The sequence below is a fragment of the Canis lupus genome, chromosome 25, assembly GCF_003254725.2.
Source record: "Canis lupus dingo isolate Sandy chromosome 25, ASM325472v2, whole genome shotgun sequence".
Taxonomy (NCBI): Eukaryota; Metazoa; Chordata; class Mammalia; order Carnivora; family Canidae; genus Canis; species Canis lupus.
In genome coordinates, this window is record NC_064267.1 from 47,832,981 (window position 1) to 47,842,921 (window position 9,941).

Genomic DNA, 9,941 nt, shown 5'->3' on the forward strand with positions numbered 1-9,941 from the left:
GGATGAGCACTGGGTGTTACACTACATGTTGGCAAATCGAACTCCAATAAAAATAAACAAAAATAAATAATTTTTAAAAAAGAGAGAATATGCTCTGATGCTCACATCATTCTGATCTTCCAGTCATATCCTATTCCTTTGGTCTTTAAAGGCAAACAATTCTCAGTCCAAAATTCTTTGTCACACTTTAAAGTATGAGTTATATGGTTTATCATAAAATGTACCTTACTGAGAATAATTTAAAAGATATTAGAGCTATGAAAGGAATTTTCCAAAGATTGTCTATTGTTTTTAAGCCAGGAACATATTTGCACACATGTATTTCCCATTTGCAGATCTCTAGCCCATAGCATGTCTGATTCAGACTGCCTCTCAAATTTATATTCTTGAAATAACAGGAACTACAGGAGTCCCTTACTATGTCAAGTACTGTTCTAAGCATATAACAACTATTAACTCGTTTAACCTCACAACCTGCCGCAAGCAATGGCTATGTCCAGAAGGTGAGAGGGGTTAAGTGGCTTGCTCGGTTGCACTGCTGATAATGAGATATCACACAGTGATAAAATATGTTTTATCATCATCATTTTGATCATAACGCTCTTTGTTGAGTGAGTACCTTCTACGACTATCCCAACTGTCCTGGTTTCACTCCTATGTGGAATTTAAGAAACAAAATAGATGAACATGGGGGAAAGGAAGGGAAAATAAAATAAGATAGAAACAAGAGGGAGGCAAACCATAAAACACGCTTAAGTATAAGAAACAAACTGAGGGTCGCTGGAAGTGAGGAGAGTGGGTGGAAGGGATAACTGGGTGATGGGCATTAAGGAGGGCACAGGATGTGATGAGCACTGGGTGTTATGTGCAACTGCTGAATCACAGAACTCTACCCCTAAAACTAATAATACGGTAAATGTTAACTAAATTGAATTTAAACAAAATGTTTTTTTTTAAAAGAATAAGAGATATGAGATCCATCCATGTTGTTAAAAAAAACAAACAAACAAAGAAATGTTTGAAATAGGGGCACCTAGATGGCTCAGTTGGTTAAGTGGTTGACTCTTGATTTCAGCTCAGGTCATGATCTCAGGTTCTTGGGATCAAGCCCTGGTCATGTTCAGCAGGGAGTCTGCTTGGGATTCTCTGCTTCTCTCTGCCCTACCGCTCCCTAAATAAATAAATAAATAAATACATAAATAAATAAATAAATTTAAAAAAACGTATGAAGCATGCCACTCAGCATGCTTGTACAGTCAGTAGTAGTAACTAAGACAAGGAAGATTAAAGACCTTAGGCAAGTTATTCAAAACCAAGTTTGGACATCTCTAGCCGCGCAAGTCCACGCTTCTTTACTTCCGAGGGGCCTCAGTGTTCTCAGGTGAAAATGAAAACAAGGTCCTTCTGATCATGATAATACCTGACTGCAAAGGAGAGACAATTATTATGGCCCCGAGTCTGAACACTAAAGAGTCATCTCTTAAACAAAAGGCAAACATTTTTGAGGGTGAGATAGAACATTCTTGATAGAAAAAAAAAAAATCCACACAGGTCCAGTCTGATACACATGACACAGATTTTCTGTGGTCTTAAATAATCCAAGAAAAAGCCAGAAGATTTAAAACCTATGGCTGCTTAATGTATTCTTGGGACTGTCCATACTTCTTTTACATTATTTGTCTTGGGTGGATATTTGGTGAGATTTATAAAGAACATATATCAACCTTGAGGACTTGTTTTTCAGGCATTCTTGGCTCTTTTCTTCCTTTTTTACCATTCCTGGAACTTATTTTTATTTTATGTAGATCCAAGTTTCTATTGGGTATCACCTGCCTTGTGCTTGAAGAAATTTCTTTAGCATTCTGCATCGGGCAAATATGCTGGCAATAAATTTTCAAGCTTTGGCTTTCCTGAAAAAGTCCTCATTTCACCTTTACTTTTGAAAAAGTATTTTCACTGGATATAGAACTCTGAGTTCACATTTTTCTTTCTTTTAGTACGTTAAGGGCATCACCACACTGGCTTCTGGCTTGCATGGTTTTTACTGACAAGTCTTTTATAATCACTATCTTTACTTTTCTGTGTGTTATGTCCTTTTTCTCTGAATGCCTCCAAGATTTCTTATTTGTTTTTCAGAAGTATGATTGTGATATGTATATAGGTGTATTAATTAAATAATTAAAAATTATCTTGATGGGATGAGCACTGGGTGTTATTCTATATGTTGGCAAATTGAACACCAATAAAAAATAATTTAAAAACCGTTTAAAAAAACAAATAAAATATTAAACAAAACAAAACGAAAAATTATCATGCTTGGGACTCCCTGAGATTCTCCTAGTTGTGTTTTGAAGTATTATATTAGTTTTGGAAAATCTTGATGATTATCTTTTCAAATACTTCTCTCTTTATCTCATTTCTTTCTGAGAATCCAGCTATACTTAACTTTTTTTTTTTAATGTTATTCTGTCCCTGAGATCTTGAGTGCTCTTTTCCCCCCATTATCTGTTTTTCTCACTTTGCATGTTAATTTGGGTAATTTCTATGGACCGATATTCAAGTCCACTGATTCTTTCCTTAGTTGTTTCAAATCTCCTGATGAGCCTGTCAAAGAGATTCTTTGTCTTTGAAATGTCTTAGACATGTCTAACATTGTGCTGTTGTTTTAATCTGCAGCATCTCCATGACACCTTTCTTATAGTTTCCATCTCTCTGATACAATTCCTTGTTTGTTCATGCACATTGTCTGCTCTTTCTGCTTAGATTATCAAACACATTAACCAATTATTCAAAAGTCCCTATTACATATTCCTAACATCTAACTCATCTATGAGTTTAGTTTTGTTAATCAGTTTGTCAGTAATGCATTGGTTTTCTCACTGTGTGTGTGTGTGTGTGTGTTAATCATTTATTGCAAGTTTTGTGTGTCGAGTCCATTTCTACTCCAATAACCAAGGAAATTTTAGAAACCATACCTATAAGAGCAAAGCAACAGTCATTTATTTTACAGCTCCAGATGGGATTTTAAGGCATATTTGATCCATAACACGTGGAGGTGTGATTGCTCTGAGTCCAAAAGGTGGTTGCTGGTCTGCCCAGCCTTACTACAGACAGGAATCCCATAGCACTTGCACAGCAAGAATGAGAATTAAATGTAGTCCATCCAACTGTTCCATTCCTGGTCCAGCTCTGCATGGAGAGGAGCCAGGCAGGTCTGGTCATCTTGTTTTCATTGTTCTCTGAATGAGTAAACAAGTGAATACTCTTTGAGCAGGCTGCTAGGGAGGGTTTTTAAAGTGGCCCCTCAAACCTTATCTGCTACAAAGATAAAAATAAAAATAAAGAATGGGTTACAGAGAAAATATAATCTAAATAAAGCAGGATGGATGCAAAAGTTCTCTCACATCAAAAATAAAAACAAAAGTATACTGGAGGAGAGATGCCACTAAAAATGGAAGAGCAAACCAGATTTATTAAATATCTATTTGTTAACTAAGTGAATGATGCGTGGACCATTGGCTAGTTATGTAGGAGAAAGCTGAAAAAATTCATGAATTCAGAATCCTCTCGATGTTGCATCCCAGGGGCCCACTATCAATGAACTGGAGTTAGCATTTAATTGAAACGAATTGATCATCCCTTATCTAGTATATTATTTCTAAAAGACTAGAAAAAAATAACAATCTCAAGGACTTCCATGTACAGAGATAGATGATAATTTTGACATCTGATCTTTGGACAGCCAGATTTTCCTTTCTAAAATTTAATTAATTAATTTTTTTTGAGGGATAGCTGACATATAACATTATATTTGTTTCAAGTGTAACAATGTAATGATTCAATTTGTGTATATTTTACAAAACAAGCACTGCAATAAGTCTAGGTAATGACCATCACTATATGTGACTACAATTTCTTTTTCTTGTGATGAGAACTTTTAAGGTCTTTTTAAGATCTCTTAGCAGCTCTCAAATATGTAATACAGTACTATTAACTGTAGTCACCATGCTGTGCACTACATCCTAGGATTTATTTATTTTATAACTGGAAGTTTGTATACCCTGGCAACCACCAATCTGACCTCTATACCTATCAGCTCCATTTTTTCTTTTTTTTTTTAGACCTCACATAGAGAGATCAAATAGCATTTGTCTTTGTCTGACTTACTTCACTTAGAATAATGCACTCAAGTTTCACTGATATTGTTACATATGTCAACATTCTATTCTTTTTTATGACTTTAAAATATTCTGTTGTGTATATGTACCACATTTTCTTTAACCCTTTATTCTAAGAGCTACAATTACTAAACAAACTACAAAGGACCACAGCAGTAAGTGTGAGTACATGAAAGTTTTAAATGTCTCCATAACAAAAACCTCTAATTAACAGTAAGAAAATACATATATCTCTATATAATATTTTTGAACAAATATGACATCAGAGAATGAGATATACAGAATAGTGACCGGAGCCCAACTCTTGCATCTCAGAACAACTTGGGGCAAATTCCATTGTCACTGTGAACAGTAAAGACAAGACCTCAGTGTCTTCATCTCTAAAATGAAGACATTAATAATTCTTACTCCATAAGATTATGATTTTAAGTGACTTCCTCCTGCTATGCATCATTCTTCTATTTATTATTATTATTATTATTATTATTATTATTTTCTTTCAGAGAGAGAGAGAGAGAGAGAAAGTGTGAGTGGGGAGGACCAAAGGGAGAAGGAGAGAAAATTAGATTTTTGTGCTATTTATCCATTTCCTTTAAGGACATTTTGCCAGTTTGTTTATTTTCACTATAATAAATCTGCAAAGAACATTATTGTATAAATGCATCTCTGCTTATTCCAAAAATAGTAGATACTCAAAACATATTTGCTCGAGTGGAGAGATGGGTGAAAGGATGAACAAAGAGAAGGATCAATGTGTGAATATTAAGCACTGAAATGTAAAGATTTGAATAAGAAAACATTCCAAGTATATCTACTGACAAGTGAGATGGAAAGTCAGGTGTTCATTTTTTTTTTTTTCATGAAAAGGTCTTGAGAATATTTATGTGTAGAATAAAGAGTCAGTAGTTGAGATCCTAAGCCTAAGAAGGAAGGAGTGACTGAGGGACGCAGACCCCCAGGGAGTTGAGGGACTCAGATATGGAGCACAGGCAGAGGGCCACTGTCTCCAGAGCCACCTCGTCCTTTGTGCATAGAAAGAAGGAGGTAAGGACACAAGATTGCAAGCTGAGGTAGACTTGATCTGTAGAAGCAGAAAGACAGTTGAGAGTATTCTCAGGCTCCAACAGGGCCTCTAGTTTGAGTCAGGATGGTCTTTTCAAAGTGGAGAGGCAAAGGAGATGGGATTACAGTGTGGGTAGATGGCAAAGCTCTGTAGGAGCCTAGTTACTACAGAATATGAGAAGGGACTGGTGAGGGCCACCCAGAGGGCTGACCAGGTCAGCTCTGAAATGCTGCTGGATCCTGGAGGCCTCATGATGCCAGATAGAGAAAGGGGAAATTACAATTGGGCTTTGCTAGAAGAAAGGAATAGAAGGACAAGGATATTAAAGGAACCACCTGAGGGTCTGGCAAGAAAATGAATGTTGTCACAGCCCAAGATCAGGGCTGGATATCAGCACAGTGGAGATCAGGCCTGGGGGAGCCGGTAGATTGGGTGAGTCCAAAGGATCAACTGCTCTGGGTTTCACTCCATTTCACATGGGGGAAAAGCGTGTTAGCATAAGACAGAGCAGTAGTGATGGGAAACTGTGGTCAGGGAGTTCTTGGGGTAGAGGAATTTAAGATTTCAGAAGTCAATAAATTCTTGGGACAAGTCTAAGATATGGCCCTGAGATTGAGTGCCTGAAGGAGATGACATTGGGTTGAGAACCTGAAAGAATGATGACAATCTGGTCAAACCCAATGGATGTTTAAGTCATGCAGAATAGAGATGAGTCTTGGAGTACAAAAGGAGACAAGCATCCCGTGGGAACATTTTCTATGAACATGAGCCATGGACTCAAACTGGATAACTGACCAAGAAAAGGAAAGCCAGAAAGTGGTAGACAAGAGGGCAGAGTCTTCATCTACACAAGAGCACCTGGCTTGGGAAGGGAGTGTAAGGGGAGAAATAGGACTGCTATAAACAAAGGAAGGGAGAAGGGCCTGTTAAGGAAAGGGTGTACCATGAGTGGAGTCAGAGTTCCTATATCGTGGGGAACAAGAGAAGAATGGAGAGCCATGAGTCCATGTGACCAAGGTGTAGTCAAGCCTGAGGCATTTAAAGTGGGGACTTTTGTACCAGTGAGGCTTAGAGTCGTGAGTAATGGAAAGTGTGTTTCAGTTGTCAAAGTAAGTGAATAAAATGCATTTTATGGGGTGTTATTTTTAGTTTTATAAGGCCAGATGTTCCAGCTGTGCATTGCCTTATGTGCCTGCCCTTCCTGGAAGTGCCAGAGTCTCCATTCTCCTTACGGTCTGGAAATACCAACTTTTGGCCTCTGTTATCCGGAGTCAACCATCATATAACCTCAATTATGTGAATGTTGGAAAAGAAAACAGAAGGGACACAATAGGCTTCAGAGCAGCCAAAACAGATGTCACAAAGCCATTGAGCATCAGTCACAGGCCATTGGGTTTTAAGGCAAAACTTTAATGAAGAACAGTCTTCTGGGTCTCTAACCCAGAGCAGCATTGTAGGTTCTGCTGCTAAACACTAAGAGAGGAGAGGGAATAATAAATCAAAGAGATCAGCTCTCAGAGAGGCCAAGCAGAAGAAACACGAGAGGCTGCCACATTCTGGGGCCGTCAGGAACAGCTGAGGAAAGACACAGGAAAAGCTAGGAAATGAAGCAACATGTGGTTTGTGGCCATGACTCTGTTATTACTATAAAACTCTGTTATAATAAACAGTCTACTTCACCTGAATTTGGGGCCTCCAAGATATGGCCCACTCCTCCCTCCTTGGCTGTCAGCTTCCTTGAGCACCTCCTGGATCCGTTCCCTGAGGTCCAGGAGCTGGGCCATCACATCACAGCTGCCACCTTGCAGTCTTCCCATCTCCTGAGCCCACTGCAAACTCAGAGTCCCTTTTCTCTTTAAGAGTTCTGTACCAGGGTTTAGAGCCAGAAAAAAAGAGAGGGAGGGTGACAAAATAAATATATGTGAAAGTTTCAAAGAACAAGAAGGTCTCCAAGCAGTCATGTTCCAGTCAATAAATATTTGTTGGGTAAATGAATGATCTGTTCAGGATGAGCTCAGACCTCAGCCCAGCTCTCACAGCCCTTTCCCCAAAGCCAGTGGTCTCAGCTGTCCCCTGAAAGTCAGGGTGTTTTATTTCTATCAGATGTTTTGGATATCTAGGATGGAGGGACAGATTCTCAGCTGGAGCACAGAATCCTGAAATAAAGCTGAGGCCCTGGGGCATTTCCACATTTGTACCTTCCACCATGCCTCTCCCCTTGGCTCTTCCCTTGGGTGGCCTTTCTCACAGCCCATTCTTCTAAAAATTCCTCTGTAGTGGCAGATCAATAGATCTCTGGACTGCCTCCTACAGTGAAAGAGTCATTTACTGACCCAGATAATTCCTGGTGAGTCTTCTGACATGATCCATTCTCGTTATTCCCTGGTACTAAGAAATCAAATAATTATTAGATATATTTTGAAAAAAATGTATAAAACCATTAACATTTTGCAAGTAGTGGTGGTTAACATCATATCATGGCCTTCAGTTGTGAAAAGTGGACCTTTGGGGCCCCTGTGTCCCAGCACCACATGGACTCAGGCTTGATAAACAATGACGCTCCCCGCAGTAGCTCTCTCCTTCCATCTCAGCCCACTCAGGGCTCCACGTCCCCTGCCATCTTCTTTCTTCAGTGGGCACAGAGCTGTAGGTGTGGCTAGTGGTGACAAAGGGATTTCATGGGGCATGAGAATGAGTTCCTGGCTTGAAATAACTTAAAATCTGGGTAGAGACACAGGGTAGAGTCTTCTGAGGGTCAGTGGAATGGAACAGAGTCAATTGAATGATACATACTCTCTAGTACAGAACTTGATTGCTGAAATGACAACATTTTCACTTTGGTTCAACTTCCCAGTCACAGAGAGCACAAAACAGGAGCCAGATGTAGAGATGTACTGGAGATACAGAGAAAAAAAAAATCAGTCCTTACTTTTGCAAACCCCACAGTCCAGGAGGTGAGACAAAAATTGAAAACAGATGCAGTGAATAAGAGATCTAGGATGAGGATCTCTGGTTTGGACAACTTAGTGGGTAGTGGTGCCTTGTCTGAACCAGCAAACAGAAGAGAAGTGGATTGGAGGAGAAGATACCAGGTCCAGAGGGGGCATGTTCAGTGAGATGTGCCCTAAGTAGAGACTTATTAGGATTCTTCTCTGAGCCAGAACTGAGTTAGCATTAGGGGGCATCATAGAATCCAGCCAAGTGGAGCACAGAGGGTCTTGTGCAACAAAATATGGCAGCACGATTGCAACTTGGACCTGCAGTCATTCATCATCATGTGACCAGGAGGATATACAATTGGGGCACACAGATCCTGTAGTGACCAAGAAAGATGCAATAAATCTGCTGGAAAAGGGGTCTTGGGAGGTGGCTAGGGATGAAGAGAAAAGTTGTTTTGCACATAGGTTGGTGGGTGGAAGCATGGGGCAAAGAAAGATGCCCTTTTCATAGTGATGCCCTGGCCTATACAGGAAGGGCAGGGAGAGGCCTCCCAGCCCTTGAGCCTAGTTCCTCCTCTCCATGAGTTTTTGGAAATAATTCTAGAAAGATGGAGGACAATGTATTTAACTGCCTGATACACCTTGACCTCCTCTCAAGGGCACTTAGGGAAACACCTGCAGTTCTTCCCTTTGGGCCACTGGAGCATCCACCAAACAGCCAGCCAGTGCAGGACCGAGCTGCTAGCCACCCCGGGATGTGTGGCTTGTCCTCCTCCCAGGATGGATCCCAGAATTCTTTCTTGTCTGGTGAGAGATGATGCTTTTCTAGGAAGGCTCCTTCCTGTACTCTCCCAACAATCCACAGAATCAGAATCCAAGCTATTAGCTCCCTAACCCCCTCCCCCCCAATAAAAAGCCTGTATTTCTCAACATCTTAATGTATTTTAGAGCTAAAATCTTGCCTACCTAAAACTGGTCTAGCTAACCAGGTGGGGGGTTTCTATGTCATAGTTGATGTCACTGTTTCCAAAGTGACACTATAGACTGCATAATGGGACAATAGAGTTCATTTTGAACCATAATGGCACATGAGGATTCTTTAAAACTGATTGTCATGTAGAATCAGAACAGACTCAAATAATTTTTTGCTGACATTTATAGATCTGATGCTTAAAACCTGTTCTTTAAAAATGTTTTGATCATATTATCTCCTTCAAATTATTCTCACTTGTTGCCTTTAATTTTTTCACATTGTATTATATCTCTTTCATTATGACAACCACGTAACAGTAGCCTGGCAGCTAGTCTACCCCATGTTTGTAGTATATGGAGTTTTTATTTGATTTTAGACTTTTGGATAACAAATATGAGGGTTGCTTGCAATGAATGAAAAGCAATGTCTATTCTCCTATTAGAATAGGATTCTAATTCTATTCTCCTATAGAATAGAATTCTCCTAATTCTTTCTATTCTCCCTATTTCTCCATGTGCCACCAGTGTGAATTTTGATCACATGATGATTTCAAGTTTGATAACTCCTAATAGTCAGTGACCACCTCCTGCACAGGGGCAGACAAGTGCTGAGCATTCTGATCTAGAGTGGTACAAAGCAGCATGGAGAGTGAGTATTGTCCTCACTGGCCATATGAGGGGAGCCTGTGGTATGTGACTCACACATAACATACAAAAGTTGATGGCTGTCAAGTGTAAGGTTGACTAATTAATACCCTTATCCTTTTAGATCAGCAAATTTGCCTTGAG

The 9,941-nt window shown here is 39.6% G+C and overlaps 1 long non-coding RNA gene across 3 annotated transcripts; it reads right to left on the reverse strand.

Moving 5' to 3' along the window:
* Positions 1 to 2,994: 2,994 nt before the first annotated feature.
* Positions 2,995 to 9,201, reverse strand: LOC112669960 (uncharacterized). 3 transcript variants are annotated; one of them, XR_003142693.2, is made up of 4 exons: positions 9,147 to 9,201; positions 8,035 to 8,135; positions 6,922 to 7,105; positions 2,995 to 3,239 (listed from the first exon to the last, which is right to left on the reverse strand). It is a non-coding gene; the product is annotated as an uncharacterized LOC112669960 (long non-coding RNA). The 3 variants fall into 3 exon arrangements; XR_003142692.2 differs by lacking the exon at positions 9,147 to 9,201 and adding an exon at positions 8,856 to 9,140 and having other exon boundaries at positions 7,440 to 8,135; XR_003142691.2 differs by lacking the exon at positions 9,147 to 9,201 and adding an exon at positions 8,856 to 9,137.
* Between the last annotated feature and the right edge of the window lie 740 nt (positions 9,202 to 9,941).